Here is a 25,240-nt window from a genome sequence, read left to right as displayed (position 1 = left end):
ATTTCTGCTTTCTGGTGGTTCTCTAGGAGCTAGGGCTGGACGAACATACCTGGCTTCTTATTGAGCTCAAAAACTTTGTCGAGAAAGTTTTTGTCTGTTTGTGTTTAGCATGAAATTTTTTACATGGGAAATGTCACCCTCGTGTACCATAGAGACAAGTCAAAAAGAGATTTAATTCGGATACCACAGGATTGTTTCATTCTTGACTTTCTTTGATCCAGAGCTCATATTTGTTTTCTGATGCTAGTGATTTTCCTCCTAGTGATGATTCACAATGCTGTTTCCATTAACGTGCTTCTGAGAACCTCAGAGCACTGCCTTCCCCCTATATATCTACCTAATCTATCTGTTTGTCTTATCCAATCATCTTTCCATCTGCCTTTCTAACTATCCTCCCACCTTTCTATCTGTACATATACGAGGTGAGATGTAGTTAAACACTAAGTTCGTAAGTGGTCCCTTTCTGGATTAACCTTAGGAGGCTTTAGTTAAACAGGGAGGCAACTCGTCTGCAATCTTTCATATCTTTCTATCTTTCAGGTTATTTGTATCTCTAATACATTTTGAAACTTCTTATCCCAAGCACTATACCCAGAGCAAATAAAGTTATCTCTAGGAGTCTAGATTTCCTGATCTGTGAAATGTAAATAGATATTAATGTATGCCTCACCCCAAGCAGCATCCATTCTAGATTTGAAATGTTGATGGAACATGTTTAATCAGTCTTGGTGATTTGATTTGTTAACTGGCTACACCAAATTACCCAATTCCTTAATAAAACATTAGTCCTGAATGTATTTTATGGACATGAATAAATTTTATCAGCAGCATATTTTAATAGGGGGACTTTTTCTAGATCATTATGGAACTGTCATTCAGTCAATTCCAGGTTCATTAGCATACAGCATCTTCCTTGAAGGAATTCAGGTTCCACCCATGTCCAAGGGTTTCATTTGTCTTTCCTATTAGGTAGATTTTGTAAGTTCTTTTTTCCCAGTAAACTTCATCCTGTCCCTTTAGTTGAGCTCTACTATGTTTGTGGAGCCCTAATGGGCACATACACAATATCTTAATAGAAGAAAGACGTAAAGACAAAGAACATATATTAGGATGGGAGTGGCTTCCTCAAACATGCAGCACCGTCTTCATGGCAACCCACAATTCACATCACACTTGATGATCAAAGCTCTCCTAGCACAATCAGTTTGTAGGATGTCATACAGGTGAGGGCTGGTACAGGATAGAATGAGGCCTGTCATTGGACAAGAAGGACGGGTGGGTGGGAGAAAAGTTTGAGGGAAGGGGAGGAGACTGGAATGGAAAGGAAGAAGAGACAGGAGGAGACAGGGAGAGTAGCTGTGGAGGGAACATTGAGACAGACATTAAGATTCCACTCGCCTGGCCCGCAGCAGCTCTCTGCTCCCAGACCCCGTGGGAAAGAGACCTCACCGCCTGGTCAGGTGGGCACTCCTGAGGCTGCAGAGCGGAAGAGACCACCAACACTGCCCACCCCTGCCCACATCCCTGGCCCAAGAGGAAACTGCATAAGGCCTCTGGGTTCCCGTAGGGGAGGGCCCAGGAGCGGCAGGACCCCTGCCTGAGACACCTCCGGAAGCTGAAGGAAACAGACCAGATAAACAGTTCTCTGCACCCAAATCCCGTGGGAGGCATAGCTAAACCTTCAGAGAGGCAGACAAGCCTGGGAAACCAGAAGAGACTGCTCTCTGCACACACATCTCGGAGCCAGAGGAAAAAGCCAAAGACCATCTGGAACCCTGGTGCACTGAAGCTCCCGGACGGGGCGGCGCATATCTTCCTGGTTGCTGCCCCTGCAGAGAGCCCGTGGGCAGCACCCCACGAGCGAACTTGAGCCTCGGGACCACAGGTAAGACCAACTTTTCTGCTGCAAGAAAGCTGCCTGGTGAACTCAAGACACAGGCCCACAGGAACAGCTGAAGACCTGTAGAGAGGAAAAACTACACGCCCGAAAGCAGAACACTCTGTCCCCATAACTGACTGAAAGAGAGGAAAACAGGTCTACAGCACTCCTGACACACAGGCTTATAGGACAGTCTAGCCACTGTCAGAAATAGCAGAACAAAGTAACACTAGAGATAATCTGATGGCAAGAGGCAAGCGCAGGAACCCAAGCAACAGAAACCAAGACTACATGGCATCATCGGAGCCCAATTCTCCCACCAAAACAAACATGGAATATCCAAACACACCAGAAAAGCAAGATCTAGTTTCAAAATCATATTTGATCATGATGCTGGAGGACTTCAAGAAAGACGTGAAGAACTCCCTTAGGGAAACACAGGAAAACATTAATGAACAAGTAGAAGCCTACAGAGAGGAATCGCAAAAATCCCTGAAAGAATCGCAAAAATCCCTGAAAGAATTCCAGGAAAACACAATCAAACAGTTGAAGGAATTAAAAATGGAAATAGAAGCAATCAAGAAAGAACACATGGAAACAACCCTGGATATAGAAAACCAAAAGAAGAGACAAGGAGCTGTAGATACAAGCTTCACCAACAGAATACAAGAGATGGAAGAGAGAATCTCGGGAGCAGAAGATTCCATAGAAATCATTGACTCAACTGTCAAAGATAATGTAAAGCGGAAAAAGCTACTGGTCCAAAACATACAGGAAATCCAGGACTCAATGAGAAGATCAAACCTAAGGATAATAGGTATAGAAGAGAGTGAAGACTCCCAGCTCAAAGGACCAGTAAATATCTTCAACAAAATCATAGAAGAAAACTTCCCTAACCTAAAAAAAGAGATACCCATAGGCATACAAGAAGCCTACAGAACTCCAAATAGATTGGACCAGAAAAGAAACACCTCCCATCACATAATAGTCAAAACACCAAACGCACAAAATAAAGAAAGAATATTAAAAGCAGTAAGGGAAAAAGGTCAAGTAACATATAAAGGCAGACCTATCAGAATCACACCAGACTTTTCGCCAGAAACTATGAAGGCCAGAAGATCCTGGACAGATGTCATACAGACCCTAAGAGAACACAAATGCCAGCCCAGGTTACTGTATCCTGCAAAACTCTCAATTAACATAGATGGAGAAACCAAGATATTCCATGACAAAACCAAATTTACACAATATCTTTCTACAAATCCAGCACTACAAAGGATAATAAATGGTAAAGCCCAACATAAGGAGGCAAGCTATACCCTAGAAGAAGCAAGAAACTAATTGTCTTGGCAACAAAACAAAGAGAATGAAAGCACACAAACATAACCTCACATCCAAATATGAATATAACGGGAAGCAATAATCACTATTCCTTAATATCTCTCAACATCAATGGCCTCAACTCCCCAATAAAAAGACATAGATTAACAAACTGGATACGCAACGAGGACCCTGCATTCTGCTGCCTACAGGAAACACACCTCAGAGACAAAGACAGACATTACCTCAGAGTGAAAGGCTGGAAAACAATTTTCCAAGCAAATGGTCAGAAGAAACAAGCTGGAGTAGCCATTCTAATATCAAATAAAATCAATTTTCAACTAAAAGTCATCAAAAAAGATAAGGAAGGACACTTCGTATTCATCAAAGGAAAAATCCACCAAGATGAACTCTCAATCCTAAATATCTATGCCCCAAATACAAGGACACCTACATATGTAAAAAAAACCTTACTGAAGCTCAAAACACACATTGCACCTCACACAATAATAGTGGGAGATTTCAACACCCCACTCTCATCAATGGACAGATCATGGAAACAGAAATTAAACAGAGATGTAGACAGACTAAGAGAAGTCATGAGCCAAATGGACTTAACGGATATTTATAGAACATTCTATCCTATAGGAAAAGGATATACCTTCTTCTCAGCTCCTCATGGTACTTTCTCCAAAATTGACCATATAATTGGTCAAAAAACGGGCCTCAACAGGTACAGAAAGATAGAAATAATCCCATGCGTGCTATTGGACCACCACGGCCTAAAACTGGTCTTCAATAACAATCAAGGAAGAATGCCCACATATACGTGGAAATTGAACAATGCTCTACTCAATGATAACCTGGTCAAGGAAAAAATAAAGAAAGAAATTAAAAACTTTTTAGAATTTAATGAAAATGAAGGTACAACATACCCAAACTTATGGGACACAATGAAAGCTGTGCTAAGAGGAAAACTCATAGCGCTGAGTGCCTGCAGAAAGAAACAGGAGAGAGCATATGTCAGCAGCTTGACAGCACACCTAAAAGCTCTAGAACAAAAAGAAGCAAATACACCCAGGAGGAGTAGAAGGCAGGAAATAATCAAACTCAGAGCTGAAATCAACCAAGTAGAAACAAAAAGGACCATAGAAAGAATCAACAGAACCAAAAGTTGGTTCTTTGAGAAAATCAACAAGATAGATAAACCCTTAGCCAGACTAACGAGAGGACACAGAGAGTGCGTCCAAATTAACAAAATCAGAAATGAAAAGGGAGACATAACAACAGATTCAGAGGAAATTCAAAAAATCATCAGATCTTACTATAAAAACCTATATTCAACAAAACTTGAAAATCTTCAGGAAATGGACAATTTCCTAGACAGATACCAGGTACCAAAGTTAAATCAGGAACAGATAAACCAGTTAAACAACCCCATAACTCCTGAGGAAATAGAAGCAGTCATTAAAGGTCCCCCAACCAAAAAGAGCCCAGGTCCAGATGGATTCAGTGCAGAATTCGATCAGACCTTCATAGAAGACCTCATACCAATACTATCCAAACTATTCCACAAAATTGAAACAGATGGATCACTACCGAATACCTTCTACGAAGCCACAATTACTCTTATACCTAAACCACACAAAGACACAACAAAGAAAGAGAACTTCAGACCAATTTCCCTTATGAATATCGACGCAAAAATACTCAACAAAATTCTGGCAAACCGAATCCAAGAGCACATCAAAACAATCATCCACCATGACCAAGTAGGCTTCATCCCAGGCATGCAGGGATGGTTTAATATACGGAAAACCATCAACGTGATCCATTATATAAACAAACTGAAAGAAGAAAACCACATGATCATTTCATTAGACGCTGAGAAAGCATTTGACAAAATTCAACACCCCTTCATGATAAAAGTCCTGGAAAGAATAGGAATTCAAGGCCCATACCTGAACATAGTAAAAGCCATATACAGCAAACCAGTTGCTAACATTAAACTAAATGGAGAGAAACTTGAAGCAATCCCACTAAAATCAGGGACTAGACAAGGCTGCCCACTCTCTCCCTACTTATTCAATATAGTTCTTGAAGTTCTAGCCAGAGCAATCAGACAACAAAAGGAGATCAAGGGGATACAGATCGGAAAAGAAGAAGTCAAAATATCACTATTTGCAGATGACATGATAGTATATTTAAGTGATCCCAAAAGTTCCACCAGAGAACTACTAAAGCTGATAAACAACTTCAGCAAAGTGGCTGGGTATAAAATTAACTCAAATAAATCAGTTGCCTTCCTCTATACAAAAGAGAAACAAGCCGAGAAAGAAATTAGGGAAACGACACCCTTCATAATAGACCCAAATAATATAAAGTACCTCGAAGTGACTTTAACAAAGCAAGTAAAAGATCTGTACAATAAGAACTTCAAGACACTGAAGAAGGAAATTGAAGAAGACCTCAGAAGATGGAAAGATCTCCCATGCTCATGGATTGGCAGGATTAATATAGTAAAAATGGTCCTTTTACCAAAAGCGATCTACAGATTCAATGCAATCCCCATCAAAATACCAATCCAATTCTTCAAAGAGTTAGACAGAACAATTTGCAAATTCATCTGGAATAAAAAAAAAACCCAGGATAGCTAAAGCTATCCTCAACAATAAAAGGACTTCAGGGGGAATCACTATCCCTGAACTCAAGCAGTATTACAGAGCAATAGTGATAAAAACTGCATGGTATTGGTACAGAGACAGACAGATAGACCAATGGAATAGAATTGAAGACCCAGAAATGAACCCACACACCTATGGTCACTTGATTTTTGACAAAGGAGCCAAAACCATCCAATGGAAAAAAGATAGCATTTTCAGCAAATGGTGCTGGTTCAACTGGAGGGCAACATGTAGAAGAATGCAGATCGATCCATGCTTATCACCCTGTACAAAGCTTAAGTCCAAGTGGATCAAGGACCTCCACATCAAACCAGACACACTCAAACTAATAGAAGAAAAACTAGGGAAGCATCTGGAACACATGGGCACTGGAAAAAATTTCCTAAACAAAACACCAATGGCTTACGCTCTAAGATCAAGAATCGACAAATGGGATTTCATAAAACTGCAAAGCTTCTGTAAGGCAAAGGACACTGTGGTTAGGACAAAACGGCAACCAACAGATTGGGAAAAGATCTTTACCAATCCTATAACAGATAGAGGCCTTATATCCAAAATATACAAAGAACTCAAGAAGTTAGACCGCAGGGAAACAAATAACCCTATTAAAAAATGGGGTTCAGTGCTAAACAAAGAATTCACAGCTGAGGAATGCCGAATGGCTGAGAAACACCTAAAGAAATGTTCAACATCTTTAGTCATAAGGGAAATGCAAATCAAAACAACCCTGAGATTTCACCTCACACCAGTGAGAATGGCTAAGATCAAAAACTCAGGTGACAGCAGATGCTGGCGAGGATGTGGAGAAAGAGGAACACTCCTCCTTTGTTGGTGGGAATGCAGACTGGTACAACCATTCTGGAAATCAGTCTGGAGGATCCTCAGAAAATTGGACATTGGACTGCCTGAGGATCCAGCTATACCTCTCTTGGGCATATACCCAAAAGATGCCCCAACACACAAAAAAGACACATGCTCCACTATGTTCATTGCAGCCTTATTTATAATAGCCAGAAAATGGAAAGAACCCAGATGCCCTTCAACAGAGGAATGGATACAGAAAATGTGGTACATCTACACAATGGAATATTACTCAGCTATCAAAAACAACGACTTTATGAAATTCGTAGGCAAATGGTTGGAACTGGAAAACATCATCCTGAGTGAGCTAACCCAATCACAGAAAGACAAACATGGTATGCACTCATTGATAAGTGGCTATTAGCCCAAATGCTTGAATTACCCTAGATGCCTAGAACAAATGAAACTCAAGACGGATGATCAAAATGTGAATGCTTCACTCCTTCTTTAAAAGGGGAACAAGAATACCCTTGGCAGGGAAGAGAGAGGCAAAGATTAAAACAGAGACTGAAGGAACACCCATTCAGAGCCTGCCCCACATGTGGCCCATACATATACAGCCACCCAATTAGACAAGATGGATGAAGCAAAGAAGTGCAGACTGACAGGAGCCGGATGTAGATCGCTCCTGAGAGACCCAGCCAAAATACAGCAAATACAGAGGCGAATGCCAGCAGCAAACCACTGAACTGAGAATAGAACCCCCGTTGAAGGAATCAGAGAAAGAACTAGAAGAGCTTGAAGGGGCTCGAGACCCCATATGTACAACAATGCCAAGCAACCAGAGCTTCCAGGGACTAAGCCACTACCTAAAGACTATACATGGACTAACCCTGGACTCTGACCTCATAGGTAGCAATGAATATCCTAGTAAGAGCACCAGTGGAAGGGGAAGCCCTGGGTCCTGCTAAGACTGAACCCCCAGTGAACTAGACTGGTGGGGGGAGGGCGGCAATGGGGGGAGGGTTGGGAGGGGAACACCCATAAGGAAGGGGAGGGGGGGGGGATATTTGCCCGGATACCGGGAAAGGGAATAACACTTGAAATGTATATAAGAAATACTCAAGTTAATAAAAAAAAAAAGATTCCACTCTGTGTATTTACAGGTTTTTATGAATATTCTTAAGGGAAGGATGTGTACAAGGCTTTGTATGTTTAGGTGGGCAATTATATCGTATCAATTGGATCAGAGATTATTGTGTTGTGTGTCCTTTCACGTGGTGATTTAAGTTTAAGAGAGGATGTGGTGGCTGGAACACTGATTCGTCATGGAATTAGGATGTACATTTCTGCCATAGTGACAGCCTGCCTTGGGAACTGGATGGATAGAGAGATTGTTGTCAGGCTCAAAGAGAGGCCTTTGGTAGTGTGATATGGGATGGAGCAAAGCGGGTGAGAGGCTTTGCTGACTGAGATTAAGATATCTAGCAGATGTCTTGGGGCACTGTGGTGCCAGACCTACAGCAGGTAAAAAGACTGTTTTATTTTTTATAATTTTACAACAACATCAGTTGTCTGTTGTCTGCTTCGATGTTGTAATGTTTTTACCGAAGGATCAGGAAGAAGCAGGAAAAAAATGAGGAACTATCCAAACTTGAAAATTTAAAGTTTAAAAGTCTATGCTCTTTGGTAAATGTTGTATCATATAAATGTATGATGAAAATACCAAGAAATCAGCTTCAAGATCATTTAAAGCCAATAAGTGAATTCATCTAGACTCTAGGTTGCATTGTCCAGTCTATAATAATTAGTTATGCTACAGTGAGAATCTGGCCTGATTTGAAATCCTGAAATTCTACAGTAAAAAAACATATTTCACAGACCTCACATATCAGATAGTTTCAAGATGTAAACAGAGTAATGAATTAGTTTCTTATAGAGTACTAGGGCATGGATATTTTTTAATCGATAAAACAAATTATCCAAAACATGGACATTAACAAACATATAACCTTCTTTTTAAAAGGAACTGAATCTCACTATACTTGAATATAAATGGCATGCTTTTACAGTATATCAACTTATAAATATACCGCACAATTTGTATTATTAATATCCACTATCATGGATGGACGAAAGGCAAACATTCAGTTTTCATGCTTGCACAAAATATCAGATCCAGGTATCATTTTTTTAAGACTTGAACGAACCTCACCAATAGGTCATTCTGCCATTAAAGAATTCCAGAGCACACAGAATAAAGCAAATGATGTTTTGATTATTCAGAAATTAACGCAGGTAGCAAAATGTATTTGATAAAGTGAACACCCAGACATAAATACATGAACATCTGATTTTGTACAAAGAAGCCAGAATTTCACATGGGGAAAAAAAGACAACATCTTCAACAAATGGTGATGGTCAAACCGGATGTCTTTATGTATAAGAATGCAAACAGATCTGTATTTACCACCATGTGTAAAACTTAAGTCCAAGTGGATTAAAAGCTTCAACACAAAGTCAGACACATTGAATCTGAAAAAAGAGAAACTGGGGAATAGCCTTGAATATAGGGGACAGTTTTATAAACAGAACACCAATAGCATAAACACTAAAATCAAAAGTTAATAAATGGGACCTCAGCAAACTGAGAAGTTTCTATAAGAGAAAAGAAACCATCTGTCAGAAAAAACAGTAGCCTATGGAATGGGAATTTGTTTTTTACCAACTTTTTCTGATAGCGGACTAATATCCAAAATATATAAAGAACTCAAGAAACTAGTTATCAAAAGTAAAAAAAAAATCCAATTAAGAATGTAGTACAGATCCAAACAGAATTCTCAATGCTGGAATCTCAAAAGGCTGAGAAATACTTAGAGAAATGTTCAACATCCTTACCCGTCAGGGAAATATAAATCAGAACAACTGAGAGTCCACCTTACACAGTTCAGAATGGCTAAGATCAATAATACAAGTAACAGCTCATACTGGCAAGGACATGAAGCAAGGGGAACACTCTTTCATTCTTGGTGGCAGTGCAAAGTTAGGCAGCCACTAAGGAAATCAATATAGCATTTCCTCAGATAATTAGGAATTGATGTACCTGAAGATCCAACTATACCAGTCTTGGGCATAAACCTTGGGCATAAGGACACTTGTTCAACTATGTTCATAGCAGGTCTATTTTAATAATAGGCATATACTGCAAACAACTTAGATGTCCCTCAATAGAAGAAGGGATAATGAAAATGTGGTATATTTACACAATGAAGTATTATCCATTGACTAAAAACAATGGCATCATGAAATCACAAGCAAATGTATGTAACTAAATAAATAATGCTGAGTGAGGAAACAGACCCAGAAATGCAAATATAGCTTGCATTCACTTACAAGTGGGCATCAGCTATTAAAGAAGGGATAATCAAACTGCAATCCATAGACCTAGAGACATTAGGTAAAGAGGAGGGTTCTAGAGAAGGAGGTGTATGGAGCTCCATGAAAAGGCAATATAGGATAGACTTTGTGGGTAGATTGGGGAGTGCCTGGAGATGAGAATGAGAATGATGGGTGGAAGGAAGGGTTGGAGGGAGAGGCAGCTGGGATTCAAGAACATTGTGGGGTGGAGGGAAAACCTAGTAAAGTGGAAATTCCCAGGAATGTATGAGGGCGACCCTAGTGAAGTCTAGAAATGGAAGATACCGAGTCTGAACCATTTTTTGTAGCCAGGCAAGGGTTCCAGTAGTGGACCAGGGTTGCATTCAGTAGAGTTGTTGGCCCAGAGGTTCCCATGGAGATCCCTCAACAACCCAGCCTGATGCTAGGATGGGAGGAAGCTGGGTTCCTTTGCTGAGGACAACAACCACACAGATCATGGAGCAGAGAGGTTGAGTTATTGGGTTCATGGACCACCACTCCCATGTTCTAGCCCTTTTAGTGCAGGAAGGTACCCTGCCTGCTACACAGAAAGGCAAACCTGGACACCAACCCAGACACAAAACTTTTGACCTACAATCAATCATGCCTGCAAGATGTGCTGGGACATTGGCGGCACCAAGTTTGTGGGCCCATAACACAAGAGGGAGCCCATGTCCCACATTGACTGGATGTCCAGAAACATCTGGATTGAGCAGAGACCTAGGGTAGAATCAAACACAAATGGTCAGAAATCAATCAATCAACCAATCAATCAACCAATCCATGAAATGGTTCCAAATGATATTCTGCTCTATTTATATGTATTGCCATCACAGGGCACTGTCATCAGAGAGACTTCCTCTGGCAGCAGATAGGAGTGGATATAGAGACCCATAGCCAGACATAATGAACTGAGAAGGAGTCTAAATTGGAGGTTTCCAGGGAGTTCTTCCTTGAGCTTGTGGGAACGGGTGAGGAAAGATTTTAGAAGCCAGAGAGGATGGAGGACACCAGGAGAATTTGTCCTACTGAACCAACTAAGCAGGGCTCATATGAGCTCACAGAAACTGAAACAGCAAGTGCTGGGCCTGTATGGCTTTGTTTCAGATCCTATTTGCATACGTTAAGGCTATTGTATTGTGGGGTTCTTAACAGTGAGACTGGGTGTGTCTCTGCCTCCTTTGCCTGCCCTTGGGATTCTTTTCCTTCTACTGGGTTGACTTACCCAGCCTAAGTTTGATGCCTTTTGCTTTGTCTTATTTTTATCTTGTTTTGTCATGTTTAATAGTTGTCTCTTAGAAGCCTGTTCTTCCCTCAAAGGAAACAGAAGGAAGTGGATCTAGGGGAGACAGGAAGTGTCAGGGTTGGGAGTTGTGGAGGGAGGGGAGACATAGTTGGCAGGTACTTTATGAGAGAAGAATGTCTTTTCAATAAAAATAGGAATTCTAACTTAGATATATCCTTTCAAAACTTTTAAATAAAGTACCAGCTAATCAATCTGTTGGTAGTTGCTGTTCACTAGGAAGTCAAGTAATCACATGTACAAGTGCACTTCAGTTTTCATGTGGCCTTGAAATGTTGCTTATTTAAGAACCATTTACCATCTTTTTGACAAGGGTTATTAAATCTGTTAGGAACATTTTTTTTTCTAGTAAGCTTTGGGCATGAAGACCATTTGAACCTATCTGTTCAGTATTAATTTTCTAAATCTTATACCTGTAACTTCTAACAAAAATATGTTTTTTGTTTTTAAATATCTAAGAAGTAAGCATCAGGATTTCTGAAAAATTCATGGAGTGAACATGTTGAGCCTTAGTTCTCGTCAGTACTTTAATATATATTTATTACTGAAAAAATAAGTAATTTAAGAGACACAAATTAGACAATTAGACAATTCGGTTGTATTATTTGCTGTCTATCCACATTATTTCATAGCTCTGTCAAAATTCCCAAGTCTACAGTCAAGAGTCTTATTTTCTAGTAGGGGACAGACAGACAGACAGACAGACAGACACACACACACACACACACACACACAGAGAGACAGAGACAGAGACAGAGGGAGAAAGAGAGAGACAGAGACAGAGAGAGGGGGTTATTGTGGGCCATACAAACAGATGCACAGACTCTTAGAGTTCATGTAAATGTCACCATGTACAGATCTAGTTGGATGGTACAAGTTGGAAGTCCTATTTCTAGAAACCTTAAAGAAAATCATTAAAAGTCTGTCCCTTTATAAGATTTCCTTGTGTGGACCAGCCTAAACAAGCCCACACTGGCAATAATCTTCCTTGTGTAGAACCTTTTGCTGGCCTATTGTTTATGTCATAAAGCTGACCCAGGGCTTCTAAGCATTCAGCTTTAATCACAAACATGCTACACGCATGGCATACACGGATACACCAAATCCCAATATATTACTGGTTCTTCTTCAACGAAACTTGTGACTTTTATGGATGTTAATTAAAGTAGCCAAAGGCTAATGAAAATAACTCCGGGAGTGGGTGTCAAAACAGAGTCTTTTAATTAACAGAAGTGTCAAGTTGAGAGGTACTGAGATGCCAGGTAAGTCTACCTTGCTCATGACTGTCCTTGTGTGTAAACATCAAGTATACATGGAGACTAAATCATTTTGGCCAATGACTTAATTGAAGCCTTTGCATTTCAACATTCGAAGAGTGAACTATGCTGTGTAGAGTACAAACTGTAGAAAAGCTTTCCTAATGACCCAATTTTAATTCAGACATAAAATAATTTGCACAGTATAAACAGCAGAGCCACAGTTCTAAGTTATTCCTTTAGAGTTGCTAAGTATTTAAAACCAAATAACACAGTGGGAAACTAAAGTTATGGAATTAATATGAAAACCACTTTCTTCCACTTCTGTGTGAGTCTGTGTGTGTACATGTGCGGATACAGATGTGGAGGCCATAGGATGATCTTAGGTGTTGTTCCTCAGGCTTTCCTTGCCTGTTGTTGTTTTGGGGCTGCTTTATCACTGGCCTGACCGGTAACTAGGCTAGCCAGCAGACACCAGTGGATTTGCCTTTCTCTACCTCCTTAGCATGGCGTGCTGCACATACATCTGACTTTCTTTTGTATGGTTTCTAGGGGTGAAACTCAGCTCTTCATGCTTGCATAACAAACACTTTAGCACCACCCCTCATCCCCATTAAAGAATTTATTTTTAAATATCTAGACCAGATATTGAAAATATGCATAGAGCTCCAGCTGATAACGGGATCATTTGCAATGAACAGGAGTATGCGCAGAATGGCTTGGGCCCCGCTCATAAAACTGATACCTGCCTGAGGACCTATGAGTAGCAAATGAGTTTTGTGATATCATTGAGCACCCAGACAGTTTCAGTCATGACGAAAGCAGTGTCTCAGGGTACTGCTTACTGTTGCATAACTTCCTCAATCGTGCAGCCACGTGATTCTGTTCCAGTGGGAGAGCTGCTAAGCACCTCTTAGAGTGGTAGATAGCTGTGGTAATTAAATTCCGACAGGGAAATGCATCGGCTGTTCTAAGCCACAAGGGACTTGTGTGGTCTAACTAAGGAAGGAATCTCCTATTCCCCAAGTGTCCCATTAAAATTACTCCTTTCCAAAGTGTGATTCCTCCTCCTCCTCCTCCTCTTCCTCCTCCTCCTCCTCCTTCTCCTTCTCCTCCTCCTCCTCCTCCTCTTCTTCTTCTTCTTCTTCTTCTTCTTCTTCTTCTTCTTCTTCTTCTTCTTCTTCTTCTTCTTCTTCTTCTTCTTCTTCTTCTTCTTCTTCTTCTTCTCCTTCTCCTTCTCCTTCTCCTTCTCCTTCTCCTTCTCCTTCTCCTTCCCCTCCCCCTCCCCCTCCCCCTCCTCCCCCTCCTCCTTCTCCCCCTCCTCCCCTTCTTCTTCTTCTTCTTCTTCTTCTTCTTCTTCTTCTTCTTCTTCTTCTTCTTCTTCTTCTTCTTCTTCTTCTTCTTCTTCTTTCTAAAAGTTCCCAGGAAGATTGGTTCAGTAATAATCTAAGTTTTTATCAGACTCTACCAAAACATTATAGTTAGGTTAGCCCATGAATCATGAAACTTAAGTGAGGGAATGTGAATAGGAAGATCTCATATGTCTGTGGGTATATAAATTCACCATGAATATTTTAATACTTTGTCTTATTCCTAAACACATCACTGATTCCTGTGCTCAAAGAACGAGAACTGCCTTTGGACTGGGGCTCACAGCGAGAGTCCGATGCATCTACAGTGGGATGTTCCTATTCCCTCTAGATCCACACAGCTGGCTACAAGGAACAGGAACAAATCAAAGTGTTGAATGAAATATTCACAACCCTCCTTATGGAAACAATTTTGGGAATAAGACTGGCTGAGAGTCATGAGATCATCCAGTTTTGAATATAGTTGCCGGGGGGCAGTGGTGGCCACTGGATTATCAAAGAGAGAAAGTGTCGCATTGTTAAGGCATAAAACTGAATGATTTATTGCCTCTGAACCCAGATGGCTTGTATCCGAAGTCTATTTCCATTCATGTAAATTACCTCTATTTAGCTGAATGGAAATCAGAAAGAAACCTTTAATGTACACCAACATTGAAAGGCAGGGTGAACCAATGTTATTAGATTGATTAAGGCTTGAACATACAAACCACCAGCATGTGTCTCAAATGATTTCTCCAGAACCTACTCAATGAAAGACACTGGTTAATTTGAGGAATGGCCTTCCACCGAAGAAGCTCAAACCATTACCCTGTGAAGAATATGATGTTGTAACAGGGCACGATGACAGGCCAGATACAGAGAAGGAACCTCTAACCCAACCCTTGTTGCCGTCCACCAATCAACAGCTTCAGCCTCATCCTTCCTCTAGTCCCGTAGAGCCCACATATCTATGCACAAATACGTTGAATATAAATTTGTTTCCTTCTAACTTCCTGATGAAGAAAGGGTGAGAAAGATGAAGGAGGGGAAGGTGAAAAGGGGTTCTTAAATATGAGAATCGATCTCTGGAGTTAGACCTCATTAATATAAAGCTCGTCACACAAAACCTTCGTGAGTTTTAACTTCCCATTGCTGTCCTCGTCCATGAACACACCCACCTGTAACGTAAAGTCTTTCATAGTCTGGGATGATAGCTTGCCATCAATAACCCCTAACCAAGTGTTTGATAATGAGGACTGGGTGATGGTTCCAGAGTGTGAGGGCAGACCTAGAAAGGAAGTATTTGGAATGTATAAAATAGCATAACCAGGACACTTGTGAGTGAAACATTAATTCCATCTTTAATGGTACTATTTAGTATGAATAAGTCTTCATCCTTTTTTATATTTAATTTCTATAGCCCCAAAACATAAACATTCCACATGAAGCCATAGGACATAATCAAAGTTCCTTTCATAAACCCCCGTGAATGGGGCTTTAATTCCTCAGATCCACACAGCAGTCATCCCCCTCAGCGTTTCCACAATGAGAGTAAAGCACTAAGTGGAGTCCATTTAAAGAAAGAGCCAAGCTTTCCCTACAGTTATGGATGGGCTCTTGTTCCTGACTTTTCGCATCTCCAGAACTCAGACATGGAAGTCTGTTGTGTATAAGTCAGGTTGATGCTATTCATGCTGCAGCAGCCAGGGTAGATAAGGGTTTATGTGCAATGTCATTAACCTCTAACTCTTTGCTTGCAGATGTCATTGTGTTTCAGTAAAGGCATTCGAAAAAGTAAGAATGTATTTCAATGTTTCTCTTTCTGAGCTCTATGCTACTGACATTAGAGGTCGTATTATACATACACCAGAGCCCAGAAATGCATGAATAGGCATGCATATGATCTTTGAAACAATTTGAATATAAAAACTGCCTTCTGTTCTTAGGTAGCCTCAGAGTCTCTTGGCCTCCTATGTTCTCTCTGTGTCGTTCTGTCTTTAGATCCCTCCTGAGAGACTGATTTAAAGTTCCTTACAGCAGAAGTTCACTGCGGATGAATTTAGTTTGGGTGCTTCTGAAATCTTTATTTCAGCCTCCTGATTGATGCTCGTTTATTTCTGAGCAGACAGTTTTATGTTACGTGTGTCATTTGCCACGGAACTCACGATGTTGCTGTTCCCTTCATGAGATCCCTTCTTCCGTGCCTACCTTGAATCCCCTTTAAGTCACACCTCCTCTTCAGGGGCATTTCCATCCTGTGTTATTGCTGTAGCATCTTGGGCCTCTTCTGCCCTGAACTTATACATGTCATCAATTGCTTTGAATCATTTTAGCTGTTGTTCCTCAAGTGTATTTTCATTTCCCCGCACTTTCCTCTCTTGTGAGCTTCCGCAATACGCGCGATTTCATCTCTCATCTCCATGAAGCTGTTTGGATTGTAATGTTCTTTCTGCCTTTGCTTTAAAGATTGGGGATACATTTCAGCATTAGGGTGCTGCTTAGCATGCACGAGGCCCTGAGTTAAACTTGAGTTAGACTCCTAGCACCAAAACTAAAAATAACTAAGTTAAAAGACTGCCCCCCTTTTTTATGTATATGTATGAGTGCCTACAGGCATGTAGGTGTGCCCTGTGGATGTCTAGTGTCTGGAGAGGACAGAAAACGGTGTCAGGCTTCCCATGATCTGAACACAAGTCCCTGTGCTTTCACAAACAGTACCATAATATAAAAGTGACCCAAATAAGCTGTTTTAAAGCAAATAGTAATTAACACATCTTGACACATCAACACTAATTAATTTCATTACAAAAAACTATCTAAACTGCCTTTGATCATGGTAAATAATTTAGAGATAATACCACCAAGAAAGGTGAAAATCTCACACAGAAATAGACAGAAAAAGGTACCAACCCCAAATCAGCGCAATGTAGCAACGGCAGGTGAGACAAAATCGGAATCCAGGGTTGCAGAAAGCCAGAAACACACTGTGTTTAGAGAACACACATAAAATAGATTTTACATAGCTCTTTGGTGATACCACAGTATGGAGCCACAGAAGACCCCTGGCCATGCTGAGGTCCACATAGATGGATACTATATGGATTTTATAGCATGAATGTCCTCCATTCATTTGGCAAATCACCCTTATCCGTCCTTCCATGATGTTGCTGAGTCCGTGTGCTCCCACTGTGTAGAGCAATTCACAGTGGGAATAAGGTATTCGTTCATTTTCTTACAAACAGGCATTGGTGAAGTTCTGCTAGAATTATTATGGATATAGGTAGGGAGCAGTCCTATTCCTACTGCGTGGTAGTATTGTGAGCATCACGTGGACTCTAGCAGAGTGGAATCGTGTAACAGAATGTACTTTTACTCACCTTTGGCTTGATACAAATCGATACAGTTTCTATCTGCAGCCACTTGCCAACAACTGGGATAGATAATAGTTTGGTTCTCCCAGCAGCTTCTGTTAAAGCCTCGGTCCTGGAAATTTAGGAGCTGGGGCCTCTGAGGTAGATCTGGTTCCTGTGCTCTTCCCACCCCCTCCGTCTGCCCACCCCCCCTTTGGCTGCCATGAAGTAAATAATTACTTTTTCACCTCCTAAAGCTGAGGTTTTTCTGCTTCACTCAAGTCAAAGTCATCAATCTAAGTGACCAAGGATGTAAACCCTGAAAAAATCCAGAATGCTCAAAAATCTTCATTATATAAAAAAGAAATTCTCTCAAAGTAAAAAATAAATACATTGATATTTTGTGGACTGTCCTGGTGCTATCTATTCTTCTTCCTCAAGAGGGACTGCCCCGATGAGACGTAATCACCTACTCTGGTGATTTTAATTGGTCAAAAAAGGCTAGAGCCTGTGCTTGGGCAGTGGAAGGAAAAGGTGGGGCTGGGAGTTTTAGAGAGGGTGAGAGAGGAAGGAGGAGGAGGAGATGAGGAGAAGGAGGAGAGAAAGGAAGAGGTGGAAGGAAGACAGAGTAGAAGCACAGGGCCTGGAGGAACCATAAGTTGCAAGCAGTTTCTTGGCTGAGGAATAGAGTAGTGTAGTGGTCTATCTGCCCACCCTAAGCGTGCAATTTATAAATATGAGAGCTGGGTTGTGTGTTCTTTGCATAGGCTTACTGGGGTTGGAGATTTACCATGACATCAGTAGTAATAAATAAATGCTTTCTCTCTTAAGGTCCTGAGACTAAAGGCTTGGGGACTGTCAAGCTGTGGTTAAGCTAAGGCTTTGCAATGTCCTCGCTTTTGTCATTCCCGTGTGTTAACAATGTGTTGTTTCACACTTCCCTCATGGCTAATGAATACGGAAATTAGTGTTCGACACATTCCTATATGTTTAATTCAGCAGAATTAATTCAGAAAGACATTAGTTTTCACCGCAACACTGCCAGCGTAGCAAAAAAAAAAAAATCAAATAATGTGGTCTAACGATGAACTATCTATTTCATTTCACAGGTTTGATTTTTCCCACTGTTCTACGTCAGTCATCTACTGATCAATCGCAATGCATCCTAAATTGAGCATGGCGTCTGCTCATCTGAGCTCACGAGTATCACTTTATTCTCTTTAATTCCCTGTGACACTGTTCACTCTGTACCTTTCCTAAAAGCTTTAGAAACAAACTTTACATTTGCCAATATACACGCTCACACGCTGTGGGCTTTTAGTTGAATTGCTTAAAACCTAAAGATAATTCAAAGCACATTATCCAGATTGAAAATAAATCTCGCATCTTATCCATACTGAAATTAAATCTTTTAGTACGTAACCACAGACGATACCTCTCTTTAGTCTTTCAAATATTTATTTAAGTCATATACTTGTAGTCTACGTGCTGAATTAAAAGGCGGCATGGTTAGACTTACTGTTATGAGATGGTAAGTAAATCTTATAATTTTTTTTTTTTTGTGGATCTTTCTTTAGAATGATGACTGGAATACTCTGAAAGACTTTTCATCATTTTAAAGAGGCATGATAAAATATTATAATCTTTATAGGTAATTTTATCATATTAATACCATACTAGCATCCCTAACTCATTAATTTTATTTTTTTCCCCAAGGTATATTTGAAATCTATCAAATTATTTAACTACGCACATCGGGTCACAGAAATAAGTTTTGTGATGCTAAATATCCTGGGTAAGGGACAGCTGCCCATGGGGATTCACTGCAAGTCAGTGGGATCTCTTTATTGGGCTTCATATTGGATGGGGCTTTTAGTCTGTGATCATGAGAAATGCCATTCTATAATTTCTGACTTCCACATTCTTGGTCAACATTTCCCAGGTGGCATTTTTATTTATTTATTTTTGACCCCTGGAGTCATTAATAATATCCCAAATTGTTTCCTTAATTTAGGGAACAGGATACCATGTATCTAATACTTTACAAAAATTAAGTCACGAACCAGCACTCACATGTCATGTGCTTTCATGACGAATTGCAAAGTACTTGCCAATAACACACAGTGAGGACGCAGACAGAAAAACAGCCAACAATCCCGAGTTTCTTCTTATATCTCTAGGGATATTAAAATCTCAGTATTCACCCACGGGCACCATTGACGTCTTCAGTTCTGGAATCTTGAGGCTCTGAAGTCACTTTGTTCTCCAGAAACGTTGGCTGTAGTCTTCCAATCCTGCTAAACTCTTTTTGCCTTTCAGCAACAGACCCACAGGCTTCCTGCTAACCCTCTAGCTGTCACCCAGGATTGGATGAGAGGCCTCCCAGCTCTGCTCAGAACCCTCGGGTCTCCTCTGCAGTCTGTCTGAAGACTTTATCCTCCCTGAGGTTCCTGGATCTCTGAGGCCTTCAGGGGTTTGTTGTCCCACATAATCTCCAATCCTCCAAGTGCTGTTGAGAGATCGCGGTTGGAATGTATTCAGTTTTAAACTCACTCTGCTGTTTGGGACAGCAGAGCAGAGTACAAACAAAATCCCTGTACCTGGCCTCCACCTGAGCTCTAAAGAAACAGTAGAGCTGAGGTAGGCGTCTTGAGATTATAGTTTCCTGGGCATGACTCTTCCTGCTATGAAAGATGAAGACGTCAGGCTGACCACAAAACAAAAGCTGTATCAAAATACAAGTGGACTGCTGCCCTTGAGACTGCCTTCCACTTTAGTCTGCCCTCTTGAGAGCCTTTCTGTGCCTCCTCCTCCACGTACATCCCATCTTCCTCTCAAAACTTTTTAAATTATTATTTTACTTATTTACATTCAAAATGTTGCCTCCCTTCATAGTCCCCTCTCGTAGAGTTCCTCATCTCGCTTTGTCTTAGGGGGGAGGGTGCTCCCCCATCTATCCCCACCTCACCTCCCCTGCCCCCCCAGCATCCCCCATCCCTGCCCTGGGGCATCAAGTCTCTCCAGGGTAGGCACATCCTCTCTCACTAAAGCCAGACAAGGCAGCCTTATGCTACATATGTGCTGGGGGCCACGGACGAGCCCGTGTATGCTCTTTGGTTGGTGGCTTTTAGATGTAAGAACTTTAAAGACTAAGGGAATTTAGTGGTTGGAATAGAGATTTTTTAAGAAGAATGCTAAATACTGTATACACCCCATCCAGGGGATTTAACTGAGATGAGAGGCCCTGTGTGAGAAGCTATGCCTTTTCTTTCTCGGGCAGGTAAGTATCCCGAGCAGATGGCATTATCCAATTATTAGCAGTTGGCACAACAGGTAAGAAATGAGAAAAAAATTAAGGGCTATTGAACGCTAGGGAGCAATATTCATCCTAGCACTTGGGGAATTAACTGTAAACCTCTCGTTAGTTTTAATGAGGACGCCTGGCCAATCTGGAAATGTTCACATTGACTCGGCGGCACGCTACACAGCACAGGTGTTTAACCGTCAGCAGATTTAACAGTCTGATCTGAAAAGATGAAAAGACCGTAGGATGAAAACCAGGCGCTTCCAAAGCTAGAAAGGTCTGGGGAGCAAAACTGCTATTTTAAGTGTGAAAAAAATAGTGAGCTCTCTGCTCCCAAACCCCCTGGGAGAGAGACCTCACTGCCTGATCAGGTGGGCACTCCTGAGGCTGCAGAGCGGAGGAGACCACCAACACTGCCCACCCCTGCCCACATCCCTGGCCCAAGAGGCAACTGTATAAGGCCTCTGGGCTCCCGTGGGGGAGGGCCCAGGAGCGGCAGGACCCCTGCGCCTGAGACACCTCCGGAACCTGAAGGAAACAGACCGGATAAACAGTTCTCTGCACCCAAATCCCGTGGGAGGGAGAGCTGAACCTTCAGAGAGGCAGACACGCCTGGGAAACCAGAAGAGACTGCACTCTGTGCACATCCAGACGCCAGAGGAAAACACCAAACGCCATCTGGAACCCTGGTGCACGGAGGCTCCCGGAAAGAGCGGCGCAGATCTTCCCGGTTGCTGCCGCCGCGGAGAGGACTTAGGCAGTACCCCACGAGCAAACTTGAGCCTTGGAACCACAGGTAGGACCAACTTTTCCCCTGCAAGAAACCTGCCTGGTGAACTCAAGACACAGGCCCACAGGAACAGCTGAAGACCTGTAGAGAGGAAAAACTACACGCCCGAAAGCAGAACACTCTGTCCCCATAACTGGCTGAAAGAAAACAGGAAAACAGGTCTACAGCACTCCTGACACACAGGCTTATAGGACAGTCTAGCCACGGTCAGAAATAGCAGAACAAAGTAACACTAGAGATAATCTGATGGCGAGAGGCAAGCGCAGGAACCCAAGCAACAGAAACCAAGACTACATGGCATCATCGGAGCCCAATTCTCCCACCAAAGCAAACACGGAATATCCAAACACACCAGAAAAGCAAGATCTAGTTTCAAAATCATATTTGATCATGATGCTGGAGGACTTCAAGAAAGACATAAAGAACTCCCTTAGAGAACAAGTAGAAGCCTACAGAGAGGAATCGCAAAAATCCCTGAAAGAATTCCAGGAAAACACAATCAAACAGTTGAAGGAATTAAAAATGGAAAATAGAAGCAATCAAGAAAGAACACATGGAAACAACCCTGGACATAGAAAATCAAAAGAAAAGACAAGGAGCTGTAGATACAAGCTTCACCAACAGAATACAAGAGATGGAAGAGAGAATCTCAGGAGCAGAAGATTCCATAGAAATCATTGACTCAACTGTCAAAGATAATGTAAAGCAGGAAAAGCTACTGGTCCAAAACATACAGGAAATCCAGGACTCAATGAGAAGATCAAACCTAAGGATAATAGGTATAGAAGAGAGTGAAGACTCCCAGCTCAAAGGACCAGTAAATATCTTCAACAAAATCATAGAAGAAAACTTCCCTAACCTAAAAAAAGAGATACCCATAGGGATACAAGAAGCCTACAGAACTCCAAATAGATTGGACCAGAAAAGAAACACCTCCCGTCACATAATTGTCAAAACACCAAACGCACAAAATAAAGAAAGAATATTAAAAGCAGTAAGGGAAAAAGGTCAAGTAACATATAAAGGGAGACCTATCAGAATCACACCAGACTTTTCACCAGAAACTATGAAGGCCAGAAGATCCTGGACAGATGTCATACAGACCCTAAGAGAACACAAATGCCAGCCCAGGTTACTGTATCCTGCAAAACTCTCAATTAACATAGATGGAGAAACCAAGATATTCCATGACAAAACCAAATTTACACAATATCTTTCTACAAATCCAGCATTACAAAGGATAATAAATGGTAAAGCCCAACATAAGGAGGCAAGCTATACCCTAGAAGAAGCAAGAAACTAATCATCTTGGCAACAAAACAAAGAGAAGAAAAGCACACAAACATAACCTCACATCCAAATATGAATATAACAGGAAGCAATAATCACTATTCCTTAATATCTCTCAACATCAATGGCCTCAACTCCCCAATAAAAAGACATAGATTAACAAACTGGATACGCAATGAGGACCCTGCATTCTGCTGCCTACAGGAAACACACCTCAGAGACAAAGATAGACACTACCTCAGAGTGAAAGGCTGGAAAACAACTTTCCAAGCAAATGGTCAGAAGAAGCAAGCTGGAGTAGCCATTCTAATATCAAAAAAATCAATTTTCAATTAAAAGTCATCAAAAAAGATAAGGAAGGACACTTCATATTCATCAAAGGAAAAATCCACCAAGATGAACTCTCAATCCTCATCTTCGGTTGGTTTATATACAAGTGTGCAATTTCTAGGCTTGAAAGTAAAATGATGCTATCTGGTGCTGGATAGAGGAGCCTTATTTTTTATTATGGCAGCTTGCTATTTTTGTAACATGGTGATTTGGTTGAACACAATAAAGTACAGTAGTAACTGATCTCCCCTTCTTCCTGGATGAGTGAGGAGATGATTAAATGTTGATGTCAGCATCCTTGCGCATATTCAGATGAGCTTCTGCTTCTGTTGAAAAGGATGCTGTGTTTGATTGTGGTCCGAAGCTTTGAAGCACTACTTGGCATCTCCTTCCTTGGAGGTCTCACTGTTTAAACATAACAGATTTGATAGCTTGTTGGTAAGGTGAGGTCCAGCTTGTCTCCACTAGGTCATCTTCATGTGAATCCGGTGGTTATACGGTTTTGTTCTAGGGATATTTCATTTTTTTAATAACGGTTTTAGCTGACATTCATGGAGAGAATGAATCCTTAGAACTGTGCCACTAGTGAAAGGAAATCCTGTCTAGAGTATGTTTCTTTACAAAGCTGTGTCACACCATCCTTTGGGCCCTCTGCTGGAAAAGTAGAATCAAGTCTCAAATAATGCCTTTTAAATTGTATCCTCTAGTATTATAGATGTAGGACAGTACTGTATCATACCTCTGTGGATGTAAAATAGCTTGTACCTGCTTTATGATACGTAGTAGTGACCGTGCTTTATCAGAGCTGTTTTTAATGATGTTGCTCAGAATGTTTTCTTTCCAGATGATGATTGAGAAGCTAATTTAAAAAAAAAAATGGTGCCAGGTACCACAAGAGTAACAGAACTGTGCTGTTTTCTCGGGTTTTGTTTTTTTACTTTTTTTTTTTTTAATGGAGTGTGCTGGATGTCTCTACAGTTTTGTTCAGATGACTGCAGAACCTGGAAAAGCTGTTGCTGCTGTTGATGCATAACACACTGCTATTATTTGTCTTTTTATATAAATATAAATATATATATACAGATATATAATTTGAATTTCTTGAAACTTTAGCTGTGCTGTCAACTTTGGAAGAAAGTATCCCCGTTTACTGTGTTGAGTTGGCACTGTACAGAAATTAACAGCCATATTGGTCTAGAAATGTTGAACTTAAGTTTTTTCCATTTGTACAGGGGTAACACACTGTATTAAATATGTAAGGTCTTATCTACGTGGGTTTGATTACAAAAACTAATAAAGTATTCTCTAAATTAAAAAAAAATAGCGAGAGACCTCGAGGAGCCCATTAAACACACTCGGCTCAACCTCACAACACATTTTCGGTGTTGATGTAGTTTGATTTCTCAGCAGTGACCTGGGGAAGTGCTTGGGTTTGGGGAATGATGGTTTTATTTATTGAGCACAGTACTATTAATTTTGTTTACGATTCATTATTAGTGCTACACTGGAATAGCCTCATGTTTTAGGGATACACTTTGCACGATGTGCGGCGACATGAAATTTCCTTGTGCATAGAGGAGGAGAGGAGTATAGACACAGAGCCGAGCTCCCTGTGCTATGACTGAGGACCATGTTTGCTGTTCTGTATACAACCGTCGATGGTTGAAGCCAACATAGAAACTGGAAAACTTGTACTAGTGACTCAGGATTCCTTTACCTGATGTCCTTTTTAATAGACTAACTAATCTCTTCACAGCGCCCCCTCTTCTTTCCTCTTCTCCCAGTCCCTCATACCTCCCCCCACATGAAGATAGTTGAGAGACCCCTTGTGACAACATTCGTTCTCTTAAACTTACTGCACATCTTTCACCGCCCTGCTGTCCGTCAACCTCACATGTCTGCAAAACTATACTGGCATGAACTTCTTCCTGTTGTTTTACATGAGTCTTTTGAAGACACATGACAAAAATCTGGACTACGAATTTTGTGTGTGTGTGTGTGTGTGTGTGTGTGTGTGTGTGCGCGCACGCGTGCGCGTGTGCTTGGGGGAAACACTTAAGCAAATTCTCAAACCTATAAAAGAAAAGCATGCCACTCACGAATACCTGGTGGTGAGTCTCAGATATTGAAGCTAGGTGTTCTAAATTCTCTGGAACCATCCCAGCCT

The 25,240-nt window shown here is 41.1% G+C and overlaps 1 protein-coding gene and 1 long non-coding RNA gene across 2 annotated transcripts in view; both read left to right on the top strand.

The window, feature by feature from the left end:
* Nucleotides 1–25,240, top strand: part of Zwint (ZW10 interacting kinetochore protein) — a 451,143-nt gene that overhangs the window by 131,093 nt on the left and 294,810 nt on the right. The gene's annotated exons all lie outside the window — the stretch shown is intronic.
* LOC134483787 (uncharacterized) lies at nucleotides 12,448–18,781 on the top strand. Its single transcript, XR_010060784.1, has 2 exons — nucleotides 12,448–12,666; nucleotides 18,469–18,781. It is a non-coding gene; the product is annotated as an uncharacterized LOC134483787 (long non-coding RNA).

Source organism: Rattus norvegicus, chromosome 20 (genome assembly GCF_036323735.1).
Source record: "Rattus norvegicus strain BN/NHsdMcwi chromosome 20, GRCr8, whole genome shotgun sequence".
Classification (NCBI taxonomy): domain Eukaryota; kingdom Metazoa; phylum Chordata; class Mammalia; order Rodentia; family Muridae; genus Rattus; species Rattus norvegicus.
This window is presented reverse-complemented; position numbering and strand designations above follow the sequence as displayed.